The 22960-nt window shown below is 44.1% G+C and overlaps 1 protein-coding gene and 2 pseudogenes across 1 annotated transcript in view; 1 reads left to right on the top strand and 2 right to left on the bottom strand.

Annotated features, from left to right (window-relative positions):
* The window catches only part of CCDC3 (coiled-coil domain containing 3), an 84567-nt gene that overhangs the window by 3560 nt on the left and 58047 nt on the right, over nucleotides 1-22960 (top strand). The gene's annotated exons all lie outside the window — the stretch shown is intronic.
* Nucleotides 8657-9165, bottom strand: LOC119056672 (thymosin beta-4-like; annotated as a pseudogene).
* LOC119056695 (ankyrin repeat family A protein 2-like) lies at nucleotides 14681-18035 on the bottom strand (annotated as a pseudogene).

Below are 22960 nucleotides of genomic sequence, written 5' to 3'. Positions count from 1 at the left end.
AGTCGGGAAGAAGGCTGGTACGCCGCACCGCAGTTCCTTCTTCCGTAACGTGGAGTCAGTAGCAGCATCCATACCACGGGGCCGCTGCCGTGTGGTCTCACTGTGTGGATGTATGAAGGTCCAAGTCCTTAGCACGGTGCTTGACAGAGTCAGCACCCTGCACACGTGGGCCCTTGTGACCACCACCATCACCATCGTCGTTATTGCTCTGGTGGTGGTCTCGATCGTGTAGGACTCCAAGAAATGTTCTGAGAGGAAAGAGAATGTTCTTAAGGAAGTGAAATGGAATTTTACCACAGCTAACACTTCTGTGGTGTTTAACTGCAGTTGTTAAGGCACAGAGGTACAGGGTGGCCACAGTGTCTGTGGTGTGTAAGGGTCAGGGTGGTTGGGGATGAAGACATAAAGGGGGGATTTTAAGGATCGTTACTTTCCCAAAGCAATTTTGGCGGTGGTGGTGGGATGACTGTGGAACCAGCCCAGTCCCCTGGCTGAGACTTTTTAAGGCAAGGTGACAGACTGCTGGAGAGAGTTCTGCTGGGGGGGAAGTGGGGGTCCCCCGGAGCAAGGCCTGTTTTATGGGTTAATGAGCCATATTTGGGGGCTTTGTCCTTCCGTCCTTATGTGATGGCTTTGTGCAGAGTGCTTGTCTGTTGTCTGGTGGGTTGGTCTAGGGATGCTGCCTCGTTCTTCCGGAATCCCAGGCCTTCTGCCCAGGACTCCCTGGCACCTGGGGGCCTTCTTCATCCTCCTGCGCAGAAACCGTTAGCATGATAGGCAGGTACATCCAACTAGAGAAAACTTTATTTTTACTTCCTGGGTATTGTGAAGAGCTTCTTCCCTTAGACTTACTTTATTAATAGCAGTCTAGAATCCTCTAACCCCCCTCCATGGTTTATCAGGATTTCTCGGACTCTTGTCCTATATTTTGCTCCCAGCATGGGCCCAAGCACCTGTTTCTTACCCTTCTTAACCTGTACCGGCCCCACTCCTTTTGCCCTGGCCTGCCAAGTATAAGCCTGAGTATCCCAAGCCTGAGTCATGTCCTAGCGCATTCCAGACGAAATCCTTTTAGGCACAGCCGTTGGGTTCTCCATTTCGTGGGAGCTTTGCTTATACTCCTAGATCCTTGATAACAATGAATTTATATGAAGAGATCAGATAATATTCCAAAAACATTTTAGTAGCTTAGCCTCACACTCTTCGGTTACATAACTTATTAGTCCAATGGTCACATAATGAAACTATTAACATTTCCTGGAATTAGATTTTCCATCATTTGAAAAACACAGAACAATAGGACCAGTGGAGACTTGGTTCAGTGTGCGGCAGCCCTGTTTCTGGTGGTCAGATGTTGGTCTTGGGCAGAGGTCTTCCTCATTAGCCCTCTGATTGCCCTGGCCACTCAGATGCCGAAGCCAGGGTGGTCACCCGATTCTGAGGAAGAGTCAGGAGCTTTGAGGGAGGAAAATAATTGTTCGGGTTGCCGACCTCCTGTGCAGCCAAATTCAGAAGTTACATCTGACATACCTTGCACTTTTTAACACCTTTGGAACCCCTTCTGTTTTTATCTCTGCCCACTTTGAAAGGTAGCACATCAGAGCTAAGTTAAATTAGCTAATTTAGAATTTAATGTCCTCTTTTGTCAATATTAGGATTTACATTTCATGATATTCCTGGGGAAATTTTTATGTACTCTGAAGTAATTAAAGTAGTTGTGAGTTGATGATCTCCGAGTTGGGTGAAGAATTATTGACAATTACTCGTTCCTTTCTTCAGCAAAAGATGTTAAGCATTTTCTTCCTTCCCTGTGTGAAGGTGGGCATCACATTGTCTCTCCTACCCAGGCTGGCTATCTCCTGTTCTGTCGGAAGGAATCTACACTTTCCCCACGGGGCCCTCACTCTAGGGAGGGGTCAGAAGAGCCATTCATGAGGAAATTCCATACTCTTTTCCTGAAACACTAAGTCAGAAGAACCTAGGCACCCCAAGTTCACAACAGCATAATTTACAATGGCCAAGTGCTGGGAACAGTCTCAGTGCCCATCATTAAATGAGTGGATCAATAAACTGTGGTAGTAGGCGCAGCAGAAAAATGGAAGTACCTCCTACCCTTTGCAACAATGTGATTGGAACTGGAGAGCATTATGCTGAGTGAAGGACACGAGGCTGTGAAAGACAAATACCATGTGATCTCACCTATAGGTGGATCCTAATTAACAAAACAATAAGCAAGTAAAATATAACCAGAGACATACATAGTAGAAACAAACTGACAGTAACCAGAGGGGAGAGGAGAGGGAAATTAGGTGGGGAAGAAGGGGAAGAGTGGTAAATGAACATATATAAAGGACACATGGACAAAGCCAAAGGGGATGGGATTGAGGGGCTATATGGGGGAGGCTGCATTGTTAGAAAGTTGTGGTTTGAAATGGAGAAAACCGTATTCAAACATTGATAAAAAAAATTAATAAAAATTAAAGAGGTAAAAAAGAGCCATTCAGGTCACATTTTTATTCCAGTGGGAGTAGGTCTGAGGATGCTTTTGAAAATCGGAGCCCATGAATGCTTCACGTGTTTCAAGCCCATTTTAAGTGGCCCTGGACATTGCATGTTACATGCCCTTCCTTTGCATCACGTGCTGTAACGTCCCTCATGAGGTCGGTGAGCCCTTGGGCTTTCTACTGCTCGAGCTGTTGCTCTCGGCTTCCAGTCGGCTCGGATGGTGACCTAGGCTGTGGCTGTGACAGGCAGCTATCAGTCTCTTCACTGGCAGTTCACCCTTTCTCCGTGTTGGGGGGTCAGTGAGTCTGGGACTCTGGAGTCCATCCGGAGGCTAAGAAATGGAAGAGGAGGAGGATCGCACGTAGGGAACCTTTGTGATGCACATCCAAGGCCTCGTTCACCCTGGTCCTCAGCAGCACAGCCTCCCTCTCCCTAGTTCCATTTTCGGCGTCCCACCCAGCCTCGGCAAGCAGAAACACAAGTTTTCCAAAGTTGCCAGGGAGTGGGCAGTGTTACTGAGTGTTCAGTGCTGCTCTGCTTCAGTGTCATGGTGTTAATGGGACCTTGGGGGGTGCCTTTGGCAAGTTGGAGCATCCAGCAGACTTACTGGCAGGATTCTCCCCACACCAGCCAAGGACATTTTTCTTTCTTCTTTCCTATCCTGCTGGGTGAGTGTAACGGTCAAAACAGAAGTTGGATATTTTCCTTTCTCTGTAAGTACTGTCCCCTAGGACCAAGACCCAGACTGACCTATACTTGCGTAGGGCTCTCACAGAATGTCATGGGGTTGAAATACAATCTCTGAGACCTCTGGCATCGCTGTTCTGAGTTGGAAAGGGTTGGAAAGCTATTCTTCAAGCTGCGTTAGAAGGAACATACACGCAATCTGAGGATCTCAGTTGGCTCTGTCATTTCTAGAGGAATGACCTTGGGAAGGGCCCTTTGTTTCTCATGACCTCAGTTTCCTCATCTATAAAATGGGGCTACAATATACGATGTTAGCCAAAAGTCTGTTACATTTTTTCCATACAATGGCTCTATTAATGCTTGCTTGTTTTTAACTTCATTCAAAACAATTTTGTTAAATTGTATTATGACAGCTGTCATATCAGCATGCATTTTAAAAATCAAAATTAATGAATATTTGTGCAGCCATTAAAATATTGAAAATGGAAGAATCTATGCAACTTTTTTGGCATATTATGCTCTATTGTTTCAAGAGAGGTAAAAACACAACTGAAATGCAAAAAGAGGTTTGTGCAGTGTATGGAGAAGGTGCTGTAATTGACCAGATGTGTCAAAAGTGGTTTGTGAAGTTTCTTGGTACTATTGACATTTTGGCCAAATAATTCTTTGCTCTGGGGACTGTCTTATGTATTGGAAGATGTTCAGCAGCACCCCTGGCTTCAAGTCACTAGAAACCAGTAGTGGGAGACAGCTGACATACTCAAAATATCTGAATTAATAGAGCTATTGGTGAACATGAACAATGGGTATTTTATTTGATGGAAATACCTTTATTTGATGTCTTTTATCTGATCGAACAGACTTTCTGGACAACCCAAGATAAACTCTCAGGTTGTTGTAGGGACCTAACTAGACCATATTGGAAAGTGTTTATACGTTGTCAACTGTAAAGGGTGATGCAAGAGTTTATTACTGTAAATGGATCATTTTGAAGTATACCTTTAAAACTGACATATTTTTAAAATTTAAAAAGCTTCCTGCTGCTTCCCAGGGGAGTGGCGGAGTGGTGGCAGTGTGGTGAGGGGGCAGTGGGTGGCAGATGGGGACGCAGGACAGGCAGGCCACCGCGTGTGCTTTCATGCACTCAACAGAATGTATTGGATTCCAAGCAGGGACACTTAACTCATTTGCCGAGTTAGAAACACACACTCGTATGGGTTCCCAAATCTGGAAGTGTAAAGGGGGAGTCAGTAGTTTCTCTCCCACCTCTGACACCCATCTGTCCAGTTCTCACCCACCCTAAAAACAAGTAGCGGCTGTTATTAGTTTCTTATAAACATTCAGTGAGTGTTTTCATCCAACAAATAATGCAACTGCGCATTGTTTGCTGCCTTTGACACAGTGGCAATGCACTGTGCATACTTTGCTTTACTCATGAGGATGTCATGATTTTCCCATATCAATGCATACACAGTTGCTTTAAATAGCTGCATAGTATTCCATCACACGGATGTGTCCCAATGTATTTAATCAAGTCCCCTGTTGATGCATTCCTGTTATAAAGAGTATGGATATGTATGATATTATACATACCTCATTTTGTGGGCTTGTTGAGTTTAGTCTTTAGCAAACACTGAGTACCCACTGTGAGGAAGTTACTATGATAGTTAAATGTTGAGCAAACTACAAATTCCCTCATCCATAAGGTTTATTGTTGTGTTGGTGGTTGACACAAAAGATCACACAAATGACTTTATAATTTCAAATGGAAATTAATGCTCCAAAGGAAAGAATGGAAATAATCAGGGAGTCTGACCTAGACTTAAATAAAGCCTTTGTTGCATTGATTTTGGACCTAAGATATGCTCGATAAAGAGGTATGAGGGGAGATGAGAGCCATCCAGAGGAGGATAGTATATGCAAAGGCCCTGTGGTAGGTAGCAGAGTACATGGTGCCCTTGAAGAAATAAAGGAAGTCCCTGTGGTTGGAGCAAAGGGGATGAGGGAGAAGGATGAAGAAAGAGCATTAGTTAGGACCAGACCAGGCAGGGACTGATAGATCCTGGTGAGGATTTGGGCTTTGTTCTAACAGCAATGGGAAACCTTTGTTTTGAAAGCAAAGAGTGATAGAATCAATTTACATTTTGAAAACACCAACGTGATTGGAGGGGATCCAAGTGCTGTGGTGAGAACAGGTGGTGGTTGTTATAAAGTTGCCAGATAGGTGCTGGGCTACGAGGGAGGCGGGAGAATGTAGTAAGGTAAATAAATTGGGGAAAGATTTAGGAAAAGTAAATTATAGGTTTCTCTCCTCTTTCCCATCTTCTCTCTCCTCCCCATCTCTCCTCCTTCAACCCTTCTCCACCCCCTCTCTCGCTGTCTTATTTTCCAAATTAATATTTAAAATGCACATAACCATAAAATTCACTTTTTGTGATGATTTTTGACAAATGCACATGGTTGTGTAATCACAAGTACGACTATGATACAGAAACCCCCCCGTCACAGAAAACCTCCCGTGTGCCGCCCCTTCACGGTCAGACCCTCCGCCAGCCCAGTCTGCTCTCCACCACTGCCCCCGTGTTTTCCAGACTGTCGTGTGAGTGGGCTCGCACAGCAGGTTGCGTTTCTTTAGTTTGGCTTTTTTATTTTTAATTTAGCAGAATGCACTGGAGATTCGTCTATATCGTGTGTGTCAGTAGTTCACTCCTTTTCCATTGCTGAAAAGTATCTCATTTTAGGGATCTACCCGGGTTTTGAGATACTTAGGTGGTTTCTAGTGTTAGGCTCCTGGAGCTTCTGTGCAGGTACAGGTTTTTGTGTGAACATGACTTTCAGTTTCTCTTGGGTAAATACCTAGGATAGGTTTGCTGAATTGTCAGGAAGTGTGTGTTTAATTTTATAAGAAACTGAAAAACGGTTTTGAGAGTGGCTCTGCCATTTTGCATTTGTATTAGCACGTGTGAGAGTTCAGCACTGCATCCTCATCAGTATTTGGTGTTGGGAAAAGAAAAGGAAAAAAAGGACATTGTGGTGTGTGGTCGTATCTCATTTTTTTAAGAAAGATTCTACATATAAGTGAGATCATATGGTATTTGTCTTTGTCTCTGTTTCACTTAGTATAATGCTCTTAAGGTCCAGTCATGTTGTCCCAAATGTCAGAATCTCCTTCCTTTTAAAGACTGAATAATATATTTCATTGTTTCTGTATCACAATTTCTTTGCCCATTCATCTGTCAGCAGAAACAGGTTGTTTGCATATCTTGGCTGTTGTGAATAATGCTGCAGTGAACAGCGGAGGAAAGCTGTCCCTTCACTTACTGGTTTCTTTTCCTTTTTTTTTTTTTTTTTGGTATATACTCAGAAGAGGGATTGCTATCTATTATGGTAGTTCCTTTTTTAACTTTTTGAGGACTCTCCGTTGTGTTCTCCTTAGTGTTTTCCACAGTGGCTATACCAATGTACACTTTCACTATCAGTGCACAAGGGTTCCCTCTTCTCCACATCCTTGCCATCGCATGTTATCTTTTACTTTTGGGGTAATTGCCATCCTCACAGGTGTGAGGTGATATCTCTTTGTGATTGTGTCTTGTGTTTCCCTGATGGCTAGTTGCCTGTGTGCCTTCAGATCTTCTGCCCTTTTTAAAATAGGGTTATTTGTTGTTGTTGTTTTTTTGCTATTGAACTTATATATTTTGGATATTAAACCATTACCAGATATATGACTTTAAATATTTTTTGCATTCTATAGGTTCACTTTTCATTTTGTTGGTTTCTTTTGCTGCCCAGAGGCATTTTTGTTTGATTTGGCCACTTTGTTCACTTTTGCTTTTATTGACCTTGTATTGGTGTGAAATCCAAAAAAAAATCATTGCTAAGACCATGTCAAGGAGCTCACTGCCTATCTTTTCTTCATGAAGTTTTATGATTTCAGGTCTTATTTTCAAGTCTTTAATCTATTTTGAGTTAATTTTTTTGGTATATGGTATAAGATAGTGCTCTTGTTTCATTCTTTTGTATATGGCTGTTTAGTTTTTTTGCCATTTGTTGAAGTTTCTTTCCTATTGTATAGTCTTGCCTACTTTGTTGTAAATTAATTGGCCATATATGTGTGGGTTTAATTCTGGGCACTCAGTTCTATTCTATTGTTCTGTGTACCTGTTTTTATGCCAATACCATACTGTGTTGATTATTATACCTTTGTAATATAGTTTGAAATCAGGAAGCATGATGCCTCCAACCCTGTTCTCCTTTCTGAAGATTGCTTTGGCTATTCAGGGTATTTTGGTAGTTCTATATGAAATTTAGAGTTTTTTAAAGTTTTTGTGAGAAATGCCACTAGAATTTTGATAGGGAGTGCATTGAATCTCTAGATTGCTTTGGATTCTAGCAATCTAGAATACAAGTATTTTAACAGTATTAGTTTTTCCAGTCCATGAACTTGGGATATATTTTCATGTATTTTTGTTTTCTAAAATTTCTTTCATCAATGTTTTAAAGTTTTTGTTGCACAGACCTTTTACTTCCTTAGTTAAATTTACTCCCAAGCATTTTCTTCATTTTGATGCTATCATAAATGATATTGTTTTCTTTTTATTTTTTAAGTTGACTTTGAGAGAGACATTGGCTTGTTGTTCTGCTTATTTATGCATTCACTGGTTACTTCTTCCACATGCTGATCAAGGATGAAACCTGCAACCTTGTTGTATTGGGACCATGCACTAAACAACTGAGCTATCTGGCCAGGGTGGGATTGTTTTATTTTTATTTTTTTAATTTCTTTCAAATAGGTCATTGTTGGTTTGAAAAAATGCTACTGATTTTTGTATATTGATTTTGTATCCTGCAACTTAACTGTAGTGTTATGTGTGTATGTGTGGCCTTTAGAATTTTATACAATGCATGTAGAATCATGTCACATGCACACAGTTTGATTTCTTTAATAGATAGGGGTAATCAGGTTATCTATTTCTTTTGACCTGTTCCGCTGTGGCAGTGCAGATCTGGGGTTGGCCTCAGGGCAAGGCTAGCTGAGAAAAAAGAGAAGAAAAAGGGAAGAAAAACAGGGACTTTTTTTTCAGGTTTTAAAACTTTTTATTCGCATATTACAAATTGTGCATTCCAGCAATTAAAATCATTTTAACCCAAAAATGGCCCTCTGATTACACTGCATTTTACAGCCTGCAGGACACTTTGGGCCAGCTTGGTTTCTACTCTAGATTTCACTGTCGTCCCACCCAGCTTCTCCCCTCACCAACATGCAAGTTCTTTTCCCGCCCTGCCAGCCAGAGGGGCAGATGGGAGAGGCAGGTGCGGCCTTCATTGTCAGTAGTTCTGATGTGAAAAGGGGCAGCACGGTCATTTAAACCGACCCAACCTCTTTGTAGCTTACCAAGTCACACAGCTAAAAGTAAAGAAGGCGATGCTATGGACTCTACAGTGCATACTGGCAGTGCGGGTCTGATTATGATTCGCCTGCTTGCTTCTCCTGTTCAGTCATTTCTTTGGAAGGCAGTGGATTTTTTTCTCTTGTTTCTGTCTTCAATTTTGACTTATCGAATTTCTCAATCTTGACCACATCAGGTTTATCAGACATGGTTGCCGAGGAAGCCGAGGGAGGTGCATGAATGAGAGAGGAGTCCGGTCTGCTAGATGACCACTGCTGAATCCAGGGACTTTTTTATACTCCCCAGTACACTGGGGCCTTCTCGCTGGGTTTTCTGGATAGGAATAGGGAATTTCTTCTGGAGATGGTGCTGTACAGTTCCATGATTCATGCCCCATTGACTTAGGTCCCATTGCTGCTAATTGTTTAGTTTTCAGAGTCCATAGGTAGTTGCCTTTTGTATTATGTGCAGAGAATTCTTAACTGTATTCAGTAGGAAACATACACATCCAGCTTACTCCATCTTGACTGGCACTAGAAGTTGATGTTTCTCTTTTGACTGTGCCCTTTAGGAATTCACAGGCCATGGCTAGGTAGCTCGGTTTGTTAGAGTGTTGTCCCGATGTGCCAAGGCTGCGAGTTTAATCCATGGTCAGGGCACAGACAAGAATCAACCAAAGAATGAATAAGTGGAACAACAGATCGGTGTCTCTCCCTCTCTCTCTCAAATCAATCAATCAATAAAATTTGAAAAAGAACATTTGGTCAAACTTGGGTAGAACATACTGCAGGGAGGGAAAGAACAATATTTAATTTCAGATTATCAGAAGCAAGTAGGAATGGGAAAGATGACCTGTGGTTCTTAAAGTGAGCTTTGAGCCCTACCTGGATCAAGAAAGTCAGAACTCACTTCATCCAGATCATCCATAACACCCTAGAAGTATTTGATTTAAAATATTCCTGGGAGTTTGCCGCAACAGTCAAGTTCACCAAATTATTTGTTCAAGATCAAAGAGACCCCTTAGGGATAGAGGAGAATAACTTCAGTTCAATAGGTACCTGTGCACCTGTTAAGTATCGCTTTTTCCGTATTCTTCTTTGATATCATACCAAAACTCCAAAAAGTGATAATTTCTTAAAAGTTAGTTTTGGTGCAGAATCTGAAACTTTGTCAATGAACTTTTTGTATTCCTACATGAAAATCCATTAGCCTGTCTTGCATTGCAAATAAATGTTTTTCCTGTGCATGGTTTTGTAACATGATGAATTAGCCATTTAGAAAATTCAGTTATATAGATCTTACACATATCAAGGCCTTTCATTATGCAATATTAAAAAGTCTTACTCATTAATATACCGCCAATCTCATCAAGAAAGTCTTTAAACATTGGAAATGTCAAGCACACAGGGGCAAATTTTCTAAAATTCAAATTTTTGCTCGAAAGCTTAAATTTCATCACTGGCAACAAATAGTGGTTTTCTTTGAAGTGGCATGCTTCCTTCACCCATTTTTAAGAAAATGTCTATCACACACTCAAATCCGAATGCCTGTAGTTTGTCATTCATTCTTTCCAGTAAAAATAGTGTCTCTTGAAGAAAGCCACTAGCTCAGCTCAGAACTTGTCCCTCAGTACCCCCCCCCCTTCAGCACAGCCACTGCACCGTGAGGAGCTGCTGAACTAGTGTGCTCTGTGTGCGCTGCTGATTTCTTTACACGGAGGACGCAAATGTGTGCCCAAGGCCGGTATTTAATTAATGAGTTTTACTGTTTCATCAAGGACATTCTTACATTCGCTTGTCTTTTCTTACACAAGGCACTGAAGGATACAGCGACTATTCTGTAGTTTGGCACCACTGCCTTGGCTTGCTCTGGGTGCCGGCGCTTTTCCTCACTGTTGCTTTTGCACCAATAGTGTAAATATCAGCACAGTAAAAAAGGCATCTCAGTATTATTCTGGAAATAGATGTGATCTCATGAACCCCCTGAAAGGATCTTGGGATCCCCCAGCCATCTGCAGGTGCCACTGCTGTAGACCAGCTCGGTGATGAGAGAACAGCAGGGGAAGAGATGTTACTTGAGAGGAACACTCAAGGACGGGGAGCCTTTCACAGTCTGAGCTAATGAAGGGGAATGTGTGACATCACAGTGGGGCCCAGAATTTCAGAAGGTCTGGAGAAAACACTTATTGAAGTTATTTCAGCCATTGGGCCTCTAGCATGGAGACTAGTGGGAAGTTGCAAGGGTAGGGCTGGGTCAGATGGTAGGGGCTGTGGATACCTTTGGGAAGAATCCAGTGCTGGGATTCAGGAGATTTGGATTCTAATCTGGACTGTCCCTACTAACTAATATTGATCTAGGACAAATCCATTCATCTTGTGTATTTTTGTGTTTGGTACATAGTACATGCACGATAAATACTTTGTTTGTTGAAACTGCTATTTCTTCTTGGGAAAACTAAGTGGTTACATTTTCTTTTCCTGAGGGTTCTATAGACACTGGAATTATTTCTGTTGTTACTCTCACAGTTGAGTTCACTGAGGCCTGATAAGGGAAATGCAAGGTGTGTAGACAGTGACAACTGGAAGTGAGGCCACAGTCTCCTTACTTCCAGTCCAGGCTATTTTTGTTCTCCATCGTGCCTGCTCACTGGTCTTCTGCCTCCCATACCTGAGACACTTTCTGCTTACACAGCAACTGTCGCTGCCCTGACCCACTTCCTACCTGCTGTCCTTATCCAGCTGGTCTGGTTTTGTCCTCCAAGAATGCTGTTAGCCCACATTTTCTTTGTGGCGCTTATCACAGATCCAGTTAAGCAGTCAGCAGGACAAAGTTCTCACTCTGGTTTGTTGAACAGACTTCACTGAGTGTCCTCATTTCTTAATTTTATTTCTTTTGTTACATGGTAACGGTCTGTCCCAAAGCCTTTCCAGAGGACCTCAGTTCTTACATACGAAGATGGAGGGGGAAGAAATCAAAATGAAGTCTGGTCTTCCAACCTGGGTACCCTTTATTCCCAAAGAGGAGAGTCCTCCATCCTCTACCTGGCCTCATGAGGACCTCCCAGCTCCGGGAGTTTCTGTGGAAATGTGCTCCAGTGCCGAAAATAAATTAAAGCATTCTGAGAGCCTTGCAGACCAGCAAATGGAAGTTCTGACTTTTGTTCCTCAAGTCTGTGGTTGCTTTCTTCATTACATTCTTTCTCAGTGTCTCATGTCCCCATGTGGACATGGGAGCCGAATGTGTTGACTCTCCTCGCAAAAGCTTTGCCAAGAGGCATGAGAGGTTTGTAAGTTCTCTGGCCATCAAGCTGCAGTTTTAAATCAGAGATGATGATCATTTATCTCCTTTCTGCCTTGGAAGCAGAAAATCTGCCACCATCTGAGCTCCCCCTCTGGACATCTCAGCTCATGCAGACTTCTCTTGGAAGGGGAAAAGGGCCTTTGCCTTCATGCCTTCTTCTTCCCCATACTCCTTCCCCAAAAACCCTTCACTTCACGTCATCTTGTTTTATTGCCCAGCAGCTTCAGCTCTCCTTTCTCAACCTGCACTGTGGTTTTGCAAACAGGAGGAGACGTATCTGGGCTTGGATTGCCGTGGTTAGAGCAAGCACTGCCTGTGAATCTTGGGCAGAGGTCTCTTGTCTCCTCACACTGCTCTGGCTCTCACTGGACAGACCCTCCGGGATGCTGTCAAGCTTGAGTTCCCCTGGCTGGATCTCATCTTTCTTTTATTTAAATCAGCTATGACACCTGGCAGAACCACGCTCCCCCTGAGGGTCTAGGCAACCCCAGATGCCACCAGCATGTTCCAGGGTCATTGTCTTCAGAAACGCAGGCCACTGCATTTACTTTGTTACAGACACGGGATGAAGAATGTCAGGGCTAGAGGGGAGCTAAGAAGTCATGTAGTTCAGCCCCTTAGGCAGCATCACGAAATAATTTTGTAGGAAAATGAAGACTCACTCCACAGCTACAACTGTTAGCATGTGGCCTAGTGATGCTGTTTTGACTTTAAATAAAATAATCCTAATTTCAGTGCTAAAAATATTTTTTAAATGTTAGCAGAAACTTAGCACAGGGTTCTAAAAATGTGCAAACTGTTGTCATACCTTTGTAGTAAAGCAAAACTGTCATACTGAAAGTCAAAGGCAGTGAACAAACACATACCTGCAATTATGTGTGCATGCATACACAGAAAGGAAGGGAAGGGCACTCTTGCACAGTATCAGGTGGTAACTCTGTGGGCGCTTTGTTATTTCTATTTATTTGACCTGAGAAGTGGGTCCTCTTTCCATTTTCTTGCTCTGTGGCTGGAGGGAAGTTTCTATTCCTGTTTTCTGGGAAATGGTCTGGAGACCAGTATAGTTTCTCTGTGCTGTCTGACTGTCCATCTTTCTGTCTTGTTTTCCGCTCTGGGTTCTCCCAGCCGGCCTCAGGCTGTCCGCCTGCCTGACGCCTCCTGCCTGGCCCCCGTTCAGTGCCGTGTTCACCAGGCTGCACAGACTTCTGCTGATCTGTGCCACGCCACCCACCCCAAGGCTCTGCGGGACAGTTGAAACTGATCCTAGTGAATAATTCAAGTTAAAGTGGTAAGGAATAGTAATGGCATTATTTATAAACATGTGCATTTTAAAGCTTTTGATCCCTTAATTCTAAAAACTGTGAGTGCAACAGACCACTCAAGCAAGAGGCGGAAAATAGCTTTTCTTCTCTGGATGATGCATTGAATCACTCAAGCTATATAGCTGACACCATCCATGCACCAGCCACATGGAGCCCAGGCCGAGCCCCTTCCTCGGTCCTTCTGCCTAAGGGAGATTATACCCACATGTACTCCAGGTGTGTCTTTCATGAGTATTTATCTGTCTATAGCTAGGTCATAAGCTACTAATGAAAAGGCTTTCTGTCTTTTAAATCTAGTTCTTTTGCACAAACGATAGGAACTTAATATGTGTGTGTCAAAGATGAAATATTACTAAGGCTGAAGGAGTCAGCAGTAAGTCTCTCCCAGTGTTTGGAAACTGCTTATACAGCCTTACTGGAAAGGCCCTGTGGAGGCTTGGATTTTGTGCTGCTTATAAACACCCATTAGCTGAAACCCTCCAGCGAAGGTGGTTTCTTCTCCCTCCAGCCAATTCCTGTTGCAGGTAGGTTTCTCTCATGGCTGGAATTTCTGCTTCCTGCAGAGACCTGCCCGGGGAAGTGAGCCTTAGGTGCTCATGGTCAGCACTGCCGTCAGCTACTGACTCGAGGGGGTAGTGGATTTGCTCTCTTCCCTTGGGAAGCAGTTCTCAACGCTGGTTTGGACAGGCATTTACAATTGCACAGAAAAAATAGAGAAGGCACTGCTTACCCTCCTGGGGACACTCAAAAGTGGTGGACGCCACTGGATCGGAGCAGGCCCTGCGGCTGTGTCCTGGTGCCGCTGCAGACGGGTTTTGTGACAGTAGGCAAGTCATTCAACTTCGCTGAGCCTCCGCTTTTTCTATAAACCTGGGATATTTTCACAAGGTTACTTCAAGATTTAAATGAGATATTCATGCAAAGAGCCTGGCACAGAGTAAGAAGGGGCCAGCTGGTGAATGGGAGCTCTATAATTTGGTAGATTCCCAAATGCGTTTGGCATGTGCATTTTGGCCCATTAAATTGCTGTCACGGAATGGTGTGGGGGGGTAGAGTTTTCAGACCAAGAAATTTGGGTCCCAGGTGAACACCTCTTTATTTTTTAGCAGAAAATGTACTTTGTTTATTTATAATACTTTATAAACAATCACACTGTGCAATTTTAACTTAATTTTCTATGAATTTATAGCAAACCTCATATCAAGTCAATGAGTTAATGCAAAAGTAAAGATGAGTAGGGTAGAATAATTTCTGGAAAATGTTAAGTCACAACACTCGATACAAAGACAGATAACTATCTGTATCATAAAATTTACATGCCACAAAACATTAATTTATAGTTTTATATATACCATAAAACACATTTATTTAAAATGCATCAACAGTAATTCTACTATAAACCAATGAGTTACTCAGAGGAATATTTATTAAAGCTTACTAAAAATCAGTAAATATTCCAACTACAACTTAGCTAAAAAATTATAAGTAAGCAAAAAACAGTTGTTCGTAAGGGCCAAAAAGTAAATGGGAGGGCAGACAATGCTCTCTGAAGCCTGGCAACTGCTCCGTATTTTGAAGCAGCTTCAGCAATGTGACTCAACGACCTACCAAACACTTCCGGAGCACAAGGCTGCAGCTAAATCTACAGAATTACAGTCTGAGTCGGTTTCAATGGTTGGGTCAGCTCCATTTTCTAAAAGCATTTTTACACATTTCACATGATTTCCACATGCAGCATAGAGCGAAGTTGTGCCTCCATTCCAATCACACGCATTGACGGCAGCGCCACAGTCACGCAGCATTTTGACCATATCTTTGTACCCTTTCCCGTCGGCCAGAGGCCCTGCCGTCTCCGCACCTTTTCCTGAAAGCTGGGGCTCACTGAAGTGAAAGCTCTATCACAGCAATTCGACCATGTGCCGTAGCCCACATCAGAGGAGGAAATCCGTCTTCATCCGTGTGTGACTGACAACGTTGTCTTGCAGTTTCTTGATCCCTAGGAGGAGCCAGGTAGCGCATCTCTCGCTGAGCAGCCAACTGATGAACAGATAAGAATCGGCTAAGAGAAGCGTGGTTGAGACCTCATTTCCTCTGTGCCTGTCAGTTAAGAGAGCTGTTTGATGGGTGGGAAGCGCTCAGCTGCCGAGGGATTCCTCACTTGGACCCCTGGAGAGGAGATGCATGGATATTGCATTCAGCTTTAAGTAGGACAGGTGCCACCTCCAGGTCAGAGACAACCTGATCTTGAAGATTTTTACTACCCTTTTCTTTTAAGGACTTCGCCAATCAAGAACCCATACTCATACAAAATTGATTAGGCACTTTGAATTCCGTTCCCATGGCAACACCCTGAGCTGATGCTTCCCCACGGAGTCCAGCCATTGTTCTACCTTAGTGTCTGGGTGCCGGTTAGACTGTCGCGGCTGGGACACTCTTCCGGCCTCCACTGTGCTCCACGATCCGGATGTAGCCATGACTTCAACTGTAGTTTCAATAATTAAAACATTGCTTCATAATTTCCCCTGGGTTTTCTAAGAGTAGTATCTAGTGTATTCTCGAAATTAAAAAAAATCCATGGCGGGCGGTCCCGAGGATAGCAGTGGGAGGCTGAGCTGGTGGGGGAGCCGGCCTCGTGACCACCTTCTGCAGCCAGCAGTGCATCGGGCCTGTCCATCTATGGCCAGAGATTCACTACAGGCCCCTGAGTCCCAGCTCGTTCAGTCTTGTGACTTCACTTCTGGTTTCTTCTCTCACTTTCTGGACAAAAAAACATTTCGCATCATTGCCTCCAAGAGGCTTTCCAGGTCCTTTCCCACCACTGTGCTTTGCGGTGCTTATTACTGCTGGAGCAGGACAGAGACATGGTCATTTCAGGGGCCACTGAGTCACCCTCAGGTCATGTTGCCTTTTCCTCATCCACCCACCCTCCTGGCCAGCCTGGACATCTCTTTAATCCTGACCCCCAGAGGGTTGGCATGGAGGGTCAAATGCCTGACGGGCCACAAAATGTCCCATTTTGGGGTGTAGGAGTCTCCCTCTAGGCAAGGGTGTGGGTTTGACTGCTGCCTGGAAAGGGTGCTGCGCAGAGAGAGCTGTCAGGGCAGGTAGGCTGGCTGGATGCCGAGTCCTTCTGCTGCCACAGACTGAATGTCTGTGTCTCCCCCAAATTTACCTGGCAGCAGGCAAGTCTTGCCTTCCATAAGGTTGGTTCCTACCATTGCAGGAGCTGACAAGAGAGTGTCCTTGTCTGACTTGGAGGCCTCTGGGCAAGGGGGAAGTGAGCAGAAGTGAGCCCTGGGTTGGGCATGCATGGGGTTTCTCTGGGTAGCAGGGAGACCTCGCATAAAACACTGCCAATTCCTTCTACGTGGGATTCAGGGTGGAGATCCTACCGCTAGGAAAAGCTGGACCTTTCAACCCTCCCATCCACCCTTCCTTTCTCCTAGAAAGACGGGGGTGGGGCGTGGGGCGTGCTTCTGTTGGCCTGGAGGTGCAACCCGGCTTAGGTATTCCTGACTATGAGCTCAGCTCATAGCTCCTCTGTGACTCATAACTAGAGCTCACTGTCCTGCTCCACACCCTCTGCTTCCAGTAGCTCATGTTCTGGCCAGGTCATAATTCCCTGTCCACTCACCCCTCCCTTCCCTGTACCAGCTGAAGGGTATTATGAGGTGGTGGTTAGGTGGATAAAATGGCCACATACAGGATTTCCCAATTCCCTCTAGTTGAAATCACTGAAATATAACAGTCTACCATTGGTCAGCTCCATCCCCTCTGCCAGTGGAGATAGCAGAAAACATACACTTTGAGAGCAAAACAGGAGGAGGAGGATATGGCCATTCCCTGCCAGTAGGACAGTCATTTTGGCGTCTGTGGAAACAGACCTCTGGCCTGTACCGCAGTGTTCTATTCTTGTTCTCTGTTGGTGACGCTGCTCGTGGAACACGCCAGCCACCAGCCGGCTTGGCCACGCCCAGAAGGCATCCCGTCTCACAGATGGAAACTCCAGACAGGAAGTTTTGAAGCCTTGCCCTGTTTTCTGCCTGTGATGGTATTTTGCTCACTGTACTCTGCTGGCCTTTCCTATCCAGCATATTTCAGCAGATTTGAGATTTGGGATGTTCTGTTCACCTCCCCTTGTCTCTCACTGTTAGAGGGGCTATTGATCATGCCTTTGACCAGCTATGAACTTTCTAGAATGCTGCCTAGTTCTCGGGGCACTTGCATTTCTATTCTCATTTGACCTTCGTAACCACAGATGTCGTGTCAGATGAGAACACGGAAGTAAGTGACCCACTCACAGAAGCTGTTAACCACTAAAGAAAGATAATTCAAATCCCCAAATGCCTGGTCTGGAGCCATCATGCTCCTTGGGGAAAAGCTGGGGTCATGTGCGAGAGGCCTTGGGATATGAGACCTGAGTCAGGTGTGCTTGGAAACCCACAGTCCAGGCACACCTTGATTTTTCGCTCTTTGTAGATATTATATTTTTACAGATTGAAGGCAAAACCCTCCACCAGCAAAAAGATGATGATGTGCTTCACTGCAATACTTGCTTTATTGCCCTGATCTGGAACTGAACCCATGGTTCTGAGGGTTGTATGTACAGTAGAAGTTGGGTAACATGTAGTAAATGGGAGGGGAACTCAACACCTCCCTGACATGGAGGCAGCAACACCTTTCTGGTGGCACTAGGAACCCGCCAAATGATTGCTGCCTTTGACCTTGTGGAGGAGACATCCATATTGCAAGAGCATGGTTGGATCCGCTTACCTTTTCCTGAGCAGACAGCACTGGCCGAGAAGGCCAGGGCTCGGGAAAGAGGCTGGGCCATGTGCTGCTTCCTGCTTCCTGCTTCCTGCTTCTGTGCCCTTTTCTGTTATTCAGAAATTGCTCAGGAATGGACTTGGTTGGTCCCTGTGGAGCCCCCTCCCTGCAGCTGTGTGACTTACCCTGGGGGCGGGCTGCTGCCTGGCTCCATACCAGGACTTGGCTGGGGCAGGGGCTTGCACTGTGTTACGATATTTTGTCTCTTGCTTCCCCAAGGGCAGATCTCATCTGTTCTCCTTTCCCTGATGACTCCTCAGACTGTTTATTAGCAAAAGAGGCCTCAGGTCTTCTCCTGGTCCCTAGCAAAGCACCTGGCACATAGTAAGGACTCAATACCTGGTAGCTGCTGCCCTTGTTCTTATGACCTCCTTTATTTCTCAAAACTCCATAAGCAAGGTGGTGATGTCCCCATTGTGCAGATGAGGAACCAGGCTTGGAGAAGCCTGCCTGGTCCCACAGTCAATGAGTTGCGGTGATGGGTTTTGAACTCAGGCCTGACCACATCCACAGTCAGGTTCTTTCTGCTCTATCAGCCTACTTCCCCTGCTGTCCTGCTCACAGCAAGCCAAGCTGATTTCTGGGATGCGTCATTTTAAAAACATATGGAATGTGACCTGGGGGCTAAGTGCTATGGGACAGATTTCTCACCCACCCTGGTAGAAGGGGACTTGGAAAGAGCTAGGAAGGTGTCAGGGCTCCAGCTTAGAATGGGATGTGGCTTCAGGTCCAGTCGGAAACCCAGAAAGCCAGGCCAGGAAACAAGGCAGAAGTCAACCACGAGGTCTGTACCCATGGCAGAAGCTGGGGGGACTTGCCTCTGGCCAGCTTTAGAAATTGGAGGTGAGGTATCATGAAGCCCAAGTATGCTGTATACTCTTAGAGTCTTGGCCTGCGTGGCCATAAGTACTATGTCAAAAGCAAAACAACAAAAGCAAAACAAAATCACAAGTGAGGTTGGGGAGAGGGGTTGCATCTGAGGCTTTGGAGAGGAACAGTTTGTGGATGGTGTGAGGTGACAGTTTGACAGGGAGGGTTACAGACCTGCAGGCAGTGGGTGTGAGAGATGGGGAGAAGATAATACTCCCAGCCTGGGAGCTCATGGTTGCAGCTGGGAGCCGGAATGAGTCCATCTGAGGACCAGCCACAAGAGTTTTGCAGCAGGTGGGGGTGGGATTAGGGACAACACTCAGGGAACAGAGAGGGGACCATGGGAAATGGTGGTGGGAGAGCCATGTGGTGGGACCCACATGAAGAGAGAGCCAAAAGGAAGAGGTCAATGGTGCCAAGAAATTCAAGGTATGGAAAGGACACTGGATTTGGTCAGGAAGAATTTATTGAGAACCCCCTGTGTGCGCTCTCCTTTTGCATATCTCTGCCTCCGGGGTCTACAAAAGAAGCTGTGCTCTGAGCCAGCAATCCAGGGGCCTCAGGGCATAAGTTGTGTTCAGAGTGCATGGCCGGTTAGGTCAAGAAAATGTCCTCATTCATTTTAGAAAAAATACCAGCCAGTTTTCTTCTCAGCCTGAACATTGGTTTAGCTGAACACAGTAACCCTTTTCCTGCACAGCTCAGTGACTTAGAGCCCTGCCCCATGATGTAAACTAGTCTACAAGGCCCCAGGAGCAGGGAGGGCAGTAGACAGCTTGGGGTCTGATTGCGCTTGGGGACATTCAAGGGTTCTTCTTCCCTTCAAAATATGATACATTGGTAGATTTATGTATTGGAGTAATTAGCCTTGACCCTATGCTTCTAAATAGACAGATTCCCTATTACAACTAGACACTGAGAAGTTGAGAAGCAGAGGGCTTTAATGAATTGTCCAACTTTGCAAAGTGCTTTATAATTGCTTAGTTTATTAGTTTGTTGAGTGGCTTTTAAAGAAGTTTTAATAGTCTCGAATTTGGGTAGAGATGTGGTGCTTAAGAATGAAAAATAAGACATTACAATAATGAAAGAATCAATATAATTATCTTCTTTGCCTGGCAGAAGTCTCTGAAGCTCCAAAGAAAATTAAAGTTGGGGCTTCAAATAAATTAAGCTATTTGTTAAATGGCACCAAAGTAGATAAGTTGTGTAGTGTATAAAAGCAGCCTTTTCTTTTAAAAAAATTATTTTATTTTATTTTTATTGTTGTTCAAGTACAATTGTCTCCATTTTCTCCCCACTACTACCCCCACCCAAGCCATTCCCACCCCTCCCTCAATCCTACCCTCTTTGTTTTTGGTTTTGTCCGTGTGTCCTTCATAGATGTGCCTGAAAACCCTTCCCTCTCCTCCCACCCCCATTATTCCCTTCCCACCTCCCTTCTGGTTACTGTCACTTTGTTCTTAATTTCAGTGTCTCTGGTTATATTTTGCTTGCTTGTTTGTTTTGTTGATTAGGTTTCACTTAGTCAACAGGTGAGATCTTATGGTATTTGTCTTTCACTGCCTGGCTTATTTCACTTAGCATAATGCTCTCCAGTTCCATCCATGCTGTCACAAAGGGTAGGAGTTCCTTCTTTCTGTTTGCTGTGACATATTCCATTGTGTAAATGTACCACAGTTTTTTGATTCATTCATTTACTGATGGGCACTTAGGTTGATTCCAGCACTTGGCTACTGTGAATTGTGCTGCTATGAGCATAGGGGTGCATACATTCTTTTGAATTGGTGTTTTAGGATTCTTAGGATACAATCCCAGCAGTGGAATCACTGGATCAAAAGGCATATCCATTTTTAGTTTTCTGAGGAAATTCCATCCTGTTTCTCACAGTGGCTGCACCAGTCTGCATTCCCATCAACAGTGCACTAGGGATCCCATTTCTCCACATCCTTGCCAGCACTTGTTTGTTGATTCGTTTATATGATGACCATTCTGACTGGTATGAAGTGGTATCTCTTTGTGATTTTAATTTACATCTCCCTGATGGCTAGTGATGCTGAGCATCTTTTCATGTCTCTGGACCCTCCGTATATCCTCCTTGGAGAAGTGTCTGGTCAAGTCCTTTGCCCATATTTTTAGTTGGGTTTTTTGTCTTCTTGGAGTAGAGCCATGTGAGTTCTTTATATATTTTGGAGATCAAACCCTTGTCAGAGGAATCATTGGCAAACATGTTTTTCCATATGGTTTGTTCTTTTTTCATTTTAATGCTGTTTTCTTTAGCTGTGCAGAAGCTTTTTATTTTTATGAGATCCCATTTGTTTATTCTTTATGTCCCTTGCTCTAGGGGACATATCAGTGAAAATATTACTGCATGGAATATCTGAGATTTTATGGCCTGCGTTCTCCTCTGGGACGTTTATGGTGTCACAACTTATATTTAAGTCTTTTATCCACTTTGAATTTATTTTTGTGTATGGTGTAAGTTGGTGATTGAGTTTCACTATTTTACATGTAGCTGTCCAGCTGAAAGCAGCCTTTTCAAGGCAGAACTGCTGTGTTGTGGGAGGTTGAGAGAGAGTGGGTCCACATTGGCCCTGCCTTGGGTGAGTCACTCAGGTTATTGGACTCAGAGCTTTAGATGGAGACACTTGGGAGGGAAAGAATGAACAGAAGCATAGCAGCTAGAGACCTGGGACATTGTATGCATTTATATATTGTGGGCAGATCACTTAACATTTCTGGGTTTTAGTTCCCATGCCAGAGTCCATTTGGAATAACAAGCACTGCCTTCCCCCTAGGTTTGTTGAAAAGGCTGAAAGCGATAAGACACAGGTCAGTGCTCCCTAGGCCATCAAGCATTATATGCATAAAAGTATAGTGAAGTCTTTTCATTTTAAGAAAATCTTGGCATTTCAGCAAGCTCAGTAGGTAGCCACCCACTTCCTCTCCCATGTTCTGATTTAACTGCATCAAAGAGTGTTTTTTTAAACTGATCAAGATGGTATTGGGAAACGTGGCTCCTATCTGCAGGTGAGAGGGCTGTTTCCAACTCAGGATTTGATGGATTTGCCCATCTAGGCAGGCACAGGTGGCCCTGGAAAACCACAGCCCATGTCCTTGGGCTCTGACATTTGAACATTTTCAGCTTAGATAACACTCGGCAGGAAGCTTCCTGTGTTCACTTAGCTCCTAAAAGTATAAGGAGAGAGGGTGAGAATAAGCAAGTTCCCGTTTCCAATCCACCAATCTGGATTCATTTCCCATTCCGGGGGGTGTAAGCGAGGGGCCTGGAGAGACCAGAAACAGACCTCTGAAGAATCCACCACACAGAAACGAGATGGCAAGGGAGGCAATTTCTCCCCACAGATACTGCTGCTTGGACAGAACTCAGCCCTCAAGAGCTGATGCTGTGGCTCTGAATTTATTAAACCCATTTGCATCACTCCCAGATGTTTCTTGCCCATAGACTGTGACAGATATATTGAGACACGGCCTTAGGAACATCTGGGGAGAGGTTGGCAAAGAGGACATAGAAGTAAGATGCTTGTATAGATTTCCTTTCTATACTAGAAACTTAACGATGTATGGTCACAAAAAAATGAACTCTTGGTTTACTTTCATAGAACTCAATGATTTCTCATCGAAAGTGAATTATATTTCGAGTCTCATTTTGGTGGAGTGTACCTTCTCCACCCATCATTTTATAGCTCATGTAGAGTAATGAAGACTTCCTTTTGAGGGTGAGACATCTCTGGGTTCTGTTTTGCATTATATCCTCTTATAGCTGAAACCCCCACACTGCTAGTGTCCACAGTTGATGAACTAGTGGTCACATGAGAAAAGAAGCTAGCAGTTAACAACAGATTACTACTATATTTATGTACTTTGACTCTCATGGCTACTCCCTTGATTTTACCAAGATGAACTAATAATGTTAAAACTATTAGAGTTTGATAAAAAATAATTATTTGCCTTTCCAAGTACCTGTGATACTTTCAGTGACTTGACCTATAATCTTTCACATACAAGCAAAATAAAAATCTAACAATTTTCTCACCCTGGCTG

The sequence above is a fragment of the Artibeus jamaicensis genome, unplaced genomic scaffold (genome assembly GCF_021234435.1).
Source record: "Artibeus jamaicensis isolate MK-2021 breed Jamaican fruit bat unplaced genomic scaffold, CSHL_Jam_final contig_426, whole genome shotgun sequence".
Classification (NCBI taxonomy): domain Eukaryota; kingdom Metazoa; phylum Chordata; class Mammalia; order Chiroptera; family Phyllostomidae; genus Artibeus; species Artibeus jamaicensis.
The sequence above is the reverse complement of the archived record's forward strand: the minus strand, read 5'-3'. Positions and strand labels throughout refer to the sequence as shown.